Source organism: Balaenoptera ricei, chromosome 17 (genome assembly GCF_028023285.1).
Source record: "Balaenoptera ricei isolate mBalRic1 chromosome 17, mBalRic1.hap2, whole genome shotgun sequence".
NCBI lineage: Eukaryota > Metazoa > Chordata > Mammalia > Artiodactyla > Balaenopteridae > Balaenoptera > Balaenoptera ricei.
Window position 1 is genome coordinate 7,451,961 of NC_082655.1, and position 12,991 is coordinate 7,464,951.

At 43.7% G+C, this 12,991-nt stretch overlaps 1 protein-coding gene across 9 annotated transcripts in view; it reads left to right on the top strand.

Moving 5' to 3' along the window:
- ZFAT (zinc finger and AT-hook domain containing) overlaps positions 1–12,991 on the top strand; it is a 271,720-nt gene that overhangs the window by 199,673 nt on the left and 59,056 nt on the right. The window lies entirely within an intron of this gene.

Consider the following 12,991-nt stretch of genomic DNA (forward strand, 5'->3'; position numbering starts at 1 on the left):
CCTTCCGGGCCTGCTCAGCCAGTGCACGTGGGGTCTGGGGCGTGGCTCGGCTGACTGCACGCCCTCTCCTTCTGCAAGTGTAGCGCTTCTCTGGACTTTGGGGACCAAGTCCAGGGACAGAGTGTAAGAGGACGCAGACTAGAGAAAGGCACCCTCTCACCGTAAAAAACTAGAGTGATTTAGAGCCAAGGGTACATGCTTTAAGGACAAGTGTGTGCCGTCAGATCCTGGATTGCCTCAGGTGAACCCCTGATACGGCAGGTGTGATGATGCCCGGTTGGCAGGCGCTTGTAGGAGCTGGAAATGGCGCTCACGTGCCCGCCACGGTGCCAGCGTGTAACAGGGGCTCGGGAGACCGTGGCTTTCCTTATTCTTTTAATACCTCCAGTTGATGTTTCTTTCATGTAGATGGTAATATCCCCTTGGCCACTGCTTATGGTGCAGTTATTGACAACAAGAACTCTGGTCCAGTGAGTTTGGTTAATAAAAAATTCTGCTCAGCACTCAGCAACTTGACCCTTAAAATCGATGCTCTTGCTGCTGGCACGTGCGTGTGAAGGTGGGGACACGATGCTCTGAGATGTTTGTTGAAATCGTGTCCACTGCTAAGTCCCAGAGGGCGGTAGGCAGAACGTGGAGGGACCCTGGGCCACCACACTCAGAGGTGCATTTATATTTATTGAGCATCTACTGTGTCCCTGCACTGTGCCAGGAGCTTTACCCCCCTCAACTCTGATCTCCACACAGTAGATATCATTGCCCGGATTGGACACCTGAACAACCTGCATCTCACATAAGTTAAGTGACCCTCACGGATCTTTCCTCGAGGCCCATGTCCACGGGCTTCAGTCGCCGTTACAGTAGTGGCCAGCCTATGCCGTCTGTCACCCCTTCTGAGGTACGAGGACCCTCCCTGACGACAAGCTCATCTGATGCTCAGAACAGCCTTGGGATGAAGTCACATGAAGCCTCATGATCTCTCCTCTTGTAGTTAAGAAACCAGGTGGCTCGGGGGGGATGAGGGCTCGTGTGCTTTGACTATCCAGGAGGTGAGGGAGTGAGAACTGGGGCTTTGCCTCCGAGTCCTAGGCCTGAGCGTCTCTCACCAGATCTTCTCAGTCCCTCGTTGATGGCAGAAAGGGGGCAGTTGGGGAACCTGAGGCTGCTGTGCCTGTCGCTTCTGTAGCTGCTTTCAGGTCTGCACTGAACACGAGTTTCTCAGGTGAGACCCACGTGTCACCCAGCAGGAGTGCAAAACGTCTCAACTGGGATGTTCCATGTTTGCATGCTTTGCACATAATTAAAATTAAGGGCTTAATGTCACATTCCACCTCTCATAGATGTGTTTCTTTGGGGGACTCTGGATTTTCTTAGACTAGTGCAATTGTAGGACTAGAGGACGCAGAGTTAGGGCAACTCTCACTTTATAGATGAGAAGTGTAGACCCAGGGAGGTTGATTTCTGTCCTCGCTGTTTCAGAATCGGAGCTAGACTTCTCATTCATTCCTCAGTTTCCGTGTGGAGCATCTTCCCTTCCTAACCAGACACAGCAGACAGTCTCTCTGCCCTGAAGTCCTCATTGACTTGTTCCTCAGATTTGTGGACTCTTTGGTTTGTGTGCAGAAGTGCATTTGGGGGTGATTTGATTGAAGGTGTCCCTCTCACATGTGGTTCTCAGCTTTTTTCTGCCATCACATGGTTGTACTCCGGGGCCTCGGGAGCCCGACTAAGCTGGGCCCTGGGTCATGGCCGGTTTCCCACGGGCTCTCTGTGGATGTAGGGGTCCCCCTGCTGAGCGGTGCCCCAGCTGCGGATGCGATTGAGCCTGAATGAGAACCACTAATTCAGCCCTGGGCTTCTCCCTTCCTCCAGGTCAGGATGCTCTTCTTGCACACATGCGTGTAAGTCGTGCTTCTCAGTTAACTGGGGCTGATGAGGCAAAATGAAATTGACTCCTGTCAGCCACCCTCATCCTAACTGTAATTGCCCTTTCCCTTTCCTCTCGGTCCACCCCTGTAGTAGTTTTCCATTACTGTTGTGATCAATTACTCCAGCTTTGTAACTTAAACAACACAAGTTTATTGTCTTATAGCTCTGTGGTTCAGAATTCCAGCACAGGTCACACTGAGCTAACATGCAGGTGACATGTTCTTTCTGGAGGCTCTAAGAGAAAATCCATTTCCTTGCTCTTCTCTGGCTCCTACAGGCCGTCTGCACTCTCGGCTCGTGGCCCCTTCGTCTGTCTTCAAAGCCAGGTGAGAGCATCCCTCATCTCTCTCCTCCTCTGACTCTCCTCTTCCAGTTTGAACGGACCCTGTGATTATAGCGCACCCACTTGGATAACCCAGGACAATGTCCTTATCTTAAAGTCAGAGGATCAGTAACCTTAATTCTAGCTGTAGTCTTAATTCCTTTTTGCCACATAAGGTTCCAGGGATTAGGACGTGGTCATCTTTGGGGAGGGCATTTTTCTGCCCACTGCATTCCCCCACTCTTTTTTCTTCCTTTCACATCTATCTGTCTGGTAGAAATTTTTCATCCATATCAGAAAATATGTAGTATGCATCTCCTACATTCCCTTTTCCTACCCACAGCAAACATTATGAAGAAATCAAGCATCACTGTTTTACTGATCTGAGATGAGACTTCAACATCTTGGGCAAATACAGCTAATCCATTGCAGTTGGCTTGCTAGAGGAAACCAGTTTGCCTTTCCAGATCTGGATGTGTAATTTTCAATATATAATTTGTGTCAGGAAACACTGTAATAAAGGCAAACTCCTGTATTGCCTTTTAAAATTACATGGTGTCACTCATGTATTTATTTTAAGAATAAAATTAAAATGTATTCACTAAATAAGATTTGGAAAATGCTTTTTGGTTCTTTTCCTTGGGGGAATTTTTGGATATATTTTTAGACATGGTTGAGGTCACACTGTAAATGAGCATTTTTTTTGATGGAGATTAAAATGTCAGCTTTATCAGTGATGAAGCTTTGCTGGAGAATTGTGGCTTAAATGAGTGGCCGGTTGGTTTGCTAAGAATACTTCGCTTCTGAGTTAGAATAACCTCACAGTCAAAGGGCAGACGGGGGCACCTACATACTTTAGGCATTATAAATATTGCCTTTTTTCTTTATCCTCATTTCATAGGCCTTTTTTCATTTTATGAAAATACATTTATTAACTACTTTTAATGGCTGCATAAGGATGAGTATCATAGTTTAATTTAACATTCCCCTCATAATTGGACAGTTTGGTCGTTCCCAGTTGTTGCTGTTATAAGTAACCCTACAGTAGACGTCATACCAAAAGCATTTCTATGTCACCCTAAAATCCAAAGACTATGAAACACCGGGCAAAGCCCACCAAACCACTGAGGGTTCACAAACAGTGGAGGTTTTATATGTGCTTCTTGCAGCTGTAAATAAAATGCATTCCCTAGGGTGGGGCTGACACAATCGGCCTTAAAGATGTGCCAGAGAAGGTGCTCGGACGAGAGGAACCAGCGTTGAGCCAGGAGTCTCTAAACAGGAACAGGCTTGTTCCCTTGGCCCAGCTGTTCAGCTCTCTGCTTCTTGCACATAAACAAGCCGTATGCCATTCTGTAAGCAATGTGATCACCAGGCAGACTCAGCTGTGGAGTTTTCTCCATTAGGCTCATATGAACCCATAACTCTGCTGATAGAAATGTTCTCAGTCATAGGGCTGGTGGATTCTATGCCAGTCTCCTTGCACATCAATAATAAAAAGTGGCTTTATTTAATTTAAAAACATTTTGAAATAATTTTAGACTCACAAAAAGTCTCGGAGTTCCTGTATACCTAGCACCCACCTTCCCTCGGTGATAACATCTTTAGCTATAGTATATTGTCAAAATTAGGAAGTGGACTTTGTGACACTACTATTAACTAAACTATAGACCTTATTTGGATTTTACCAGTCTTATCTATTTTTTTAAATTTAGAAACTATTTTTAAAAGTAGTTTTAGGGGAATTCCTGGTGGTCCAGTGGTTAGGACTTGGCGCTTTCACTGTCAGAGATCCGGGTTCAATCACTGGTTGGGGAACTAAGATCCCACAAGCCATGTGGCACAGCCGGAAAAAAAACCCAAAAATCTAGTTTTAGGCTCATAGCAAAATTAGGAGGAAAATATAGAGACTTCCTATATACCACCTGACTCCACTCCCCCTCCACATACAGCCTCCCCCATTTTCAACATCCCCACCAATGTGGTACATGTGTTACAATTGATGAACCTATATTGATATATCATAATCACCTGAAGCCCATAGTTAATATTTGGGTTCACTCTTGGTGTTGTACATTCTATGGGTTTGGACAAATGTATAATGACATATATCCACAGTTACGGTATCATACAGAATAATTATACTGCCCCCAAGATCCTCTTTGCTCTGCCTATTAATCCCTCTCTTCCCTCTGCCTCCTGGCAACTTCTGATCTTTCTGCTGTCTCCATAGTTTTGCCTTTCCCAGAATGTCATATAGTAGGAATTGTACAGTATGTAGCCCTTTTAGATTGGCTTCTTTCACTTAGTAATTGCATTTAAGGTTCCTCCATGTCTTTTCATGGCTTGATAGCTCATTTCTTTTTAACACTGAATAATATTCCATTGTCTGGATGGACCACAGTTTATGCATTTATCTACTAAAGGACATCTTAGTTGCTTCTAAGTTTTGGCAATTATGAATAAAGCTGCTGTAAACATCCATTTGCAGGTTTCTGTGTGGTCATACGTTCTCCGCTCCTTTGGGTAAATACCAAGGAGTGCGATGGCGAGATTGTATGGTAAGAGTATGTTTAGTTTTGTAAGAAACCCCCAAACTCTCTTCCAAAGTGACCATGCCATTTGTACCACGGTAGCTGTGCCATTTGGAAGTTCATTGAGATTCTGTTTGGCACTTGAAAATTTCTGAGAGCAATGAGATCTTGTAGAAAAACACAGGCTTTAAAACAAGACAGACTCAGGTTTAGAACTAGACAGACTGTGCCACTTACAGGCTGTGTTATTTAACTTCTTTATACAATTTTATTGTTTGTAAAATGTTGATGGCAATATCTGTCTCCTGGTATTGAAGATATTAAAGGCAATATCACTTTTATGAGAAGTGGATCTGGTACATGATAGATGATCAAAAAATGTTGGCTCTTTTCCCCCTCCCCTGTCTCTTCAAAATGACTCCAGTTCCTAAAAGAACCAAAGCAAGGATTATAAACCAGTCTAATCATGCTTTCAATTTATGTTTGTAAATCACTCATTCTAAATATTTTCCAGGTGTTGTGTTTTCCTTATATATTTTTTTAGATGTTGGTGTTATTTTACTTTTGTTGTTGCTTATGGCTTTGGAGTTAGGCAGATCAGGATCAAAATCTTAATGCCACTACTTACTAACTAGCTGACCTTTGGGGATTTTGATCCTTCGCCTTTTTGGGCCACTGTCTCCTTATGTGAAAATTGGGAACAATGATACCATTATTTCAAGGGCTACATTAAGAAGGAGAGGTTGATTTGAGGGAGCAGATTAGAAGGAATGTGCCCCCGTTGCTTTGGACAGACCTGGACCATCAGCCCTGTGCAGGCCAGCTCCAGGGAGGAGGTGCTGGGAGGGCCTCAGGCTTGCTCTCTTGGTAACAAGAGCTGGGGGGCTTTCTTTTTAATGGGAGCAGCTCTGGCCTCCTGCCACCCTTCCCATCAGATTAGTTCTTCTCTTTCAGTAAACCTGGAGGCCAGCCCAGCATCCTTGACTACACCACATTCCCATGTGGTTCTGAGGCAGGGGCTCCACAAATCATAATCTGCCAGCCACTGCACTGGGTTTTGAACTGTGCGAAGGAAAGGTCCTATCTGAGTTTTTATATAAAGTGTGTTCCTGTAAATAGCATATAGCTGGATCTTGTTGTGGCCTGTATATGTGTGTGTGTGTGTGTGTGTGTGTGTGTGTGTGTGTCCACGTGCCCACACACAACCAGTCTGACAGTCACTGCTCTTTAATTGGACTGCTTAGTCCATTTACATTTAATGTAGTTTTTGACATGTCTCACTTGAAAAGTATGGTCTTGGTGTTTATTTTCTCTGTCATGTCAGTTCTTTTATCCTCTCTCCTCCTCTTCTGGCTCCTTTTGGGTGAATCAGGTATTTTTTAGTATTCCATTTGACTTTTTCCCCTGAGAGTAGAGATTTTCTTTTTCAGGTAAATTTTAAATTTTAGAACAGTTGTAGAATTACAGAAAAATTGTTATGGTAATATGGAGAGTTTCCATATTCCACATACCCAGTTTCTCCTGTTAGCATCTAACATTTACAATAGTACATTTGCTACAACTAATGAACCAATATTAATACATCATTAACTAAAGTCCATATTTTATTCAGATTTCCTTAGATTTTACCTAATGTCCTTTTCCTGTTCTAGGATCCCATTAGGATACCATATTACATTTAGTCATGATGTCTTTTTGGGCTGCTTTTGGATGTGACAGTTTCTCAGACTTTCTCTGTTTTTGATGACCTTGGCAGTTTTGAGGAGTACTGATGAGGTATTTTATAGTATAGCCCTCAATTAGGATTTGTTTGCTTTTTTATTTTTAAATAAATTTATTTATTTTATTTATTTATTTTTGGCTGCATTGGGTCTTTGTTGCTGCGCACGGGCTTTCTCTAGTTGCAGTGAGCAGGGGCTACTCTTCGTTGCAGTGCATGTGCTTCTCATTGCAGTGGATTCTCTTATCTTCTCTTGTTGCAGAGCATGGGCTCTGGGTGCACGCGCTTCAGTAGTTGTGGCACACGGACTCAGTAGTTGTGGTGCATGGGCTTAGTTGCTCCATGACATGTGGGATCTTCCCAGACCAGGGCTCAAACCCGTGTCCCTTGCATTGGCAGGTGGATTCTTTTTTTTTTTTTTTAATTAATTAATTAATTTATTTATTATTTTTGGCTGTGTTGGGTCTTCGTTTCTGTGCGAGGGCTTTCTCTAGTTGCAGCAAGCAGGGGCCACTCTTCATCACGGTGCACGGGCCTCCCACTGTCTCGGCCTCTCTTGTTGCAGAGCACAGGCTCCAGACACGCAGGCTCAGTAGTTGTGGCTCACGGGTCTAGTTGCTCCGCGGCATGTGGAATCTTCCCAGACCAGGGCTCGAACCCGTGTGCCCTGCATTGGCAGGCAGATTCTCAACCACTGCGCCACCAGGGAAGCCCCGGCAGGTGGATTCTTAACCACTGTGCCACCAGGGAAGTCCCTGTTTGCTTTTTAACTATACTTTCTTTGTTTGTTGTTGTTGTTTTTCTTTTTTCTTTTTAGTTATTGCTGTGGACATCACACTATGCATCTGTATTTTAACACATTCTAGCTAGCTGCAAATATACTGTTTTATGAACAATGGAAGAACCATGAATCATTATAGTTCACGTTACACCCCTCCTACCCTTTGGGTTCTTGTTGTCATATATATCACTTCTCTTTGTGTTCTAAACTCCTCAATAGAGTGTTAATTTTTGGTTTAGTCAGTATTTAAAATATATGTAAGAAAATATAATCTTAAAAATGTCTTTTATGTTTACTTACATATTTAGCCTTTCTGGTGTTCTTTATTTTTTTTCCTGCAGGCCTAGCTTCCATCTGATAAATTTTCCTTTAGTTTGGAGAACTTCTATTAGCATTTGTTATATATATCTGTTTTGCTGGAGTTGAATTATCTCAGCTTTTGTCTATTTGGAAATTCTTTGTTTTCATTTTTGAAGAATATTTTGGTGACTATAGATTTCTAGGAGGACACCACTCTAAAGATGTTGTCCCATTATGTTTTGTCCTTCATTATTTCTAACCCTTATCATTTACCCCTATATGTAATGGTTCTTTTTTCCCTCTGGTTTAGATTTTTCTCTTTTTCTTTGTTTTTTCATCATATTAACATCATTATGTTTAGGTGTGGTTTCCTAGTGTTTACCTTGCTGAGATTTTGGATCTGTGGGTTGATATCTGTCATGAGGTTTGGACCGTTCTCAGCCATTATGTCTTTAAATATTACTTCTGCTTCATTTGCTTCCTTTTTTTCCTCTAGGACTATAATACCTCATATATTAAACTGTTTGATATCTCACAGCATTCAGATGATCTGTCTCTCTTTCTGTCTCTAATTCTTCTTTCTCTTTGTGTTTCAGTTTATATGATTTGTATTGATCTTCAAGTTTACTTATCCTTTCTCTCATGTGTCAGTTCTGCTATTTAGATACTCAAATGAGTATTCATTTCTGATTTTTTTTGATTTATAGCATTGACATTTAGTTCCTTTTTATAGTTTTTTTCTCTGCTAAAAATTATCATTTGTTCACACATGTTTTCTATTAGAGCCTTTAACTTATTTATCATCATTATTTAAATGTTTCTGTCTAATAATTTCAATCTGAGTGATCTGTGCATCAGTTTCTATTGACTTTTTTTCTTGAATTGGGTCACGTTTTCTTCTTTGCATATCTCATAATGTTTACCTGGACGCTAGATATTACGTGTGAAAGAACAGTAGAGACTGTTGTCCGTGGGAAAGGAAATGCCTCTTTGTATCAGGCCATTAGAGTGGGGACTGTACAGAGAATAGCAGGCCTGACAGCTGTCCTTTCAAAGCTGTAATTGCGAGCTTGGCCCTTGGTTGGTATGTGGTTGTTGAGGCAGTCCTGTTTCTCTCTGGCTTTCTGCTCCTTGCAGAGCTCTCTCCCCTCTCTGCCCAGCCCGACCTCAGGAGAGCCTACAGTGTACTTGGTGAAGGCTTTGTACACTTGATGAGGATGGTAGTGGACTTCTCTTCCCCAACCTGCTCCAGCCCTGGAGTCCTTGCTGTGTTTTCTGTGCACCCACTGTGTGCCAGGGCAGAGGATGTTGGGATGAAGCCAGGCCTCTGTCTGCCCGGCTCACGGGTCTGGGGAGAGCCACCTGTGCATAAAAAGCAACAGCAAGTAAGTTAACTGCTGCAAGAAAATCTGTGGGAACCCAGAAGACCAGCTAACTAATTATTACAACTCTATCATTTTTTAAAAGCTATGTTTTAATTGAGTTAATATAATATTATCTTATCATGCAAAATCTATAGCTTTTGAAACCTATAGCAGCCAAAAATTTCTGATCGACTGATATCCACAAATCAAAGGGAATTAGTGTAATCCCTTGTTGTATTTCTGACAATGAAATGGGTCTCAAAGGCGTTCGTAATGTGTCCATGTGAAGCAGAATCAAGTTATATATATAGAAGATGCCAGGCAGCTGAGCTCATAGGCTGTGTAAGGGGCTTAGATACTAAATTGAACAGAGATGGTGTTTGGATGAGTTCAGCCAGGAAGTGAACTAATTTACTCCTAGTTTCCACTCTAAACTTAATAAACAAGGAAGTGAAAGTACAGAAATGATGTCAAAGAAGCAGAATGTTTAGAACCACACATTTATAAACAGTTCAAGTTAATCCTGAGTCTGAGATCCTCAGTATCCCCCAGAATGCTGAGTCACCCGGCATTGCTTATAGCAAGCATTGTGGCTTTATTTCTACTGTAACTTCGTCTGTTACCCAGGAGATGGTTTCATCTTTCCATGAGAAACTTCCACCACAGTGTTGAATGTTTAAGTATCTTGTGTCAGAATAAAGAAGACAGGTGGACCAACCCCTTTTATAATAGCCATCTGCTGGGCATTTCAACAGGTGTTTCATGTATGTTACCTTATTTTGCCCTCAAAACTACTATGATGTAGGTATTGATCTAACCGTTTTACAGATGAGGAAACAGGCCCAGAGTCCAGTTAAGTAACATACTCGAGAGTAACACAATTCGTTAAGTGGAGGAGCTGGCATTTTGAGCCTTGTCTCTTTGTAGACAAAGCTACCCTCCATGTGTTACCCTCCACTTTCCTACTCTCAAGCCAAGCAGAGGGACGTTCTGACTCCCTCGTCCTTTTTTTCCCCTCACTGCTTTGATTATATAAGCCTGCAGTTAGATGTTTAGCTATCAAGACTCAAGCAAAATCTTTAAGCAGAATGCTGAGTGAGTGTAAACTTAGCAGCTGTAGCGTTTCCCAAGATGAGTGGAAATTACTGAACCATGGGGCAAGAGAGTGAGAAGTCCGTTGTAGGGTTGCTGTCGGTGGTGTTTATTTTGCTTTTCAGCTCTTAATTTCCATGAAAGTGGAGAATCTGAGATTACATGTTTCCCTTTTTTCCTTTAAGTGTGTGTATGCCTATGAGGAGGAAGAAGGGCCGTGGCGGGGGGCGGGTGGTCAGAGGGGCCATTTATTAAGTTGTTTTGAACTGGAATGTCTCTGCTAAAAACCTGTTACACCATCTTCAGCTTCCTTGTATTTTAGATTTTTTAAGCACTTTGGGGGATTAAAAAAAGGAAATCGGATTGTTTTATGTTAAATTAAAATCCTGCCTGTCTAATAGTGTGCAGTATATTCTCTGGAAATATTGCATTTTGACAGCATAAGCGATTACAAAAAAAATCAATCATTGGAGAACATTTGAAGAGTCTTCTAAGCTCTTGCATGAGAAGCAATTAGTGTGGATTGATTTACCGTTATTTATTGTGATGAGATAATTGCCTCAACATAAGGCATTTTGGAACTTTTGGTACTCCATGGTTTTAAAACATTTATTCTTTTAAATTGTTTAATTTGTCTCGGGCCTTATTTTACAACAGAGATGACTTTGTGCTTGGTGAAATATATGAAGACCTGGCTTTTTTCTCTCTGGATCCTTGGCCCCAAGCTTGGATTTGTCCCTGTTGTGGCCACCCCAGGAATGAAGTTCCCACCTTGTACTCTCAGGCTTATAATCCTGAAGAGACAGGGCCAAAAAAAAAAAAAACAAATTACAAAACTCTTCTCTTCTGCACAGATGGTACAGGGCAGCTTTGACTGAAGGCTTGGGTTGTAGACCACAGGGTGACCAGTGGGACAAGGAGACGGGGTGCTACTCTCCTTCACTCTGACAGCATTGCTTTGAAAACTTTGGCACAAACCTGTTTAAGGGCTGACCCTGAGGAACGTGAGTCCGTGGACGCCCACTTGCCCCCGGCCCTCCTTGGGATGCAGGTCCTTTCCTTTCTGGTGTGTGTCTCTTTGCTTCTTGCCCCTGTGTCCCTTTTCTCCTTGTCTGTCCCCTGTGACTGTGCATCCTTAGGCTCTTTGTGTGTATGTCAGGTTGGGGCTTAGTTTACCCGTCCCCCCACTTGGTTCTACATGTGCGTCATTCACATCTACCTCTGAGCCCAGGCTAGAGAAGGAGGTGAGGGAGCCAGGATTCCAGACGCAGATGCTCTTTAGGAGTTTCCCGTATCGGCATCACCGTGTGTCTTATAATTTACAATCTCCGTCCTTTTTCCTATGAATATGCATGTTTTTCTTTTTGAGTGGCTCACTTCCCAACCCAGGGGTACAGATCCAGTCTCTTGGCGGTTGACCTGGCCCAGTGTGTTTTTCTCCTGCTACAGGGGGAGGGGCCTGCATGTGGCTCTGCTGAAAGGGCTCTCGGAGCAGCTGTGGGGATGCGCTCTGTAAATCTGTGAAACATGTCAGTCTCCCAGCCCATGTCATCATCCAGAACATTCTCAAAGGGCCACTAGCTTTGCTGGATGACCCTGTGCCGGGTAATGGGACTTGGCAGTTCACAGATCCAACACGATGACATTTCTCTGAGTGGAAAAGAAGTTTCTCATGGGCGCCTTTACCACTGAGTAGGGAGATTTTGAAGCCAGCGGCCAATCAGTCGGGGTTTTTGTTTTGCATGGTTTGTTCTGCGAGTCTCTGGTACCCACTGCTCTCTGTTGGCTACAGTGGGCGACTCAGCAGAAGTGTAAGGCATGTGGCTCAGGGGGACATGGTCTACCTGGGGGCTGGAGGATGGCATAAGGCAGGATTTTCCAGAGTGTGTTCCTTAGAACACTGGTTCTGTGGGATGTTTCAGGCATTGTGTGGAAGGGCGCAGCGTGCAGTGATTCGCAAACTTATCTCACCACAGAACCCCTTCCTCCCTTTTCTTCCCCGCAGTGTTCCCTCCCAGCACTTAGGTTTTGTGAAACAACTTGGGAAACGCTGGTTATTGGAGAATCAAAGAGTAGAAAAAAATAGTGTATCGAGCCCCACATATATCTGCCCTGCAGCGGCCTCTGCTCGCCCCCAGAGTTAAAGCCCACACCCTGCGGACCACAGGTGGCTTCCCAGCCTGGCCCCGCCTCCACACCGCGCATCTGCCGCAGACACAGTGCATCCTCGCTTGGCCTCACCCCTGCCCTTCCCTCTTCTCGTTGCCCTTCTCCCAGAAAGCCACGGGAGTCTCTCTCCTTTTTCTGGTCTTGGTTCAAATGCTTTATTTTTTCCATGCTGTCTGACGACGTCTGGCAGATTGTGTAGTTCCTTGTTTATGATGCTGGAATGTGCATTCTGTGGGAGCACTTTTAGCTTTTGTTCTAGTCTCAGCAGGGAGGCAACACTTAATAAATACCTGTTGAGTGAACAAATGAGTAAATGAATAGATTCCGTAGAACTTCAGTGACATAGGCTGATCCTGGAAGTCATCTAGGTGGAGGTGGGCCTCTGGGCTCCTTGCAAGGCTTGTAGCCGCCAGGGCACGGGGTTCAGCGGCTCTTCATCGCTGAGCCCTGCTTGCTCTCCTCTCTGCTCTGAGTTCGCTGTGTGGCCTTGCGCTCTTGGCACTTCCGTCCCTCAGTAGCGAGGTTAAAGTGAGAAAAAGCACGTGTAATCAAGCGTGGTCCCAAGGTCATGGGGTTCTCTTGATTCACCCAGTGCTGTTGACCTCCTGCTGAGAGTCAGGCACTGCACGAGGTGGAGGCTCGGTGTGGCCCCCCAGGAGCTGTTCTCTTAGCAAAGAGCAGATTTAGTATCTGGAAGTGTATTGTTTTCTTAGGTCAGGCATAGTGAGCCTTGCTTCATTATTGTGTTATGTTCAACATATATCTCAGAGGAGATTCCTG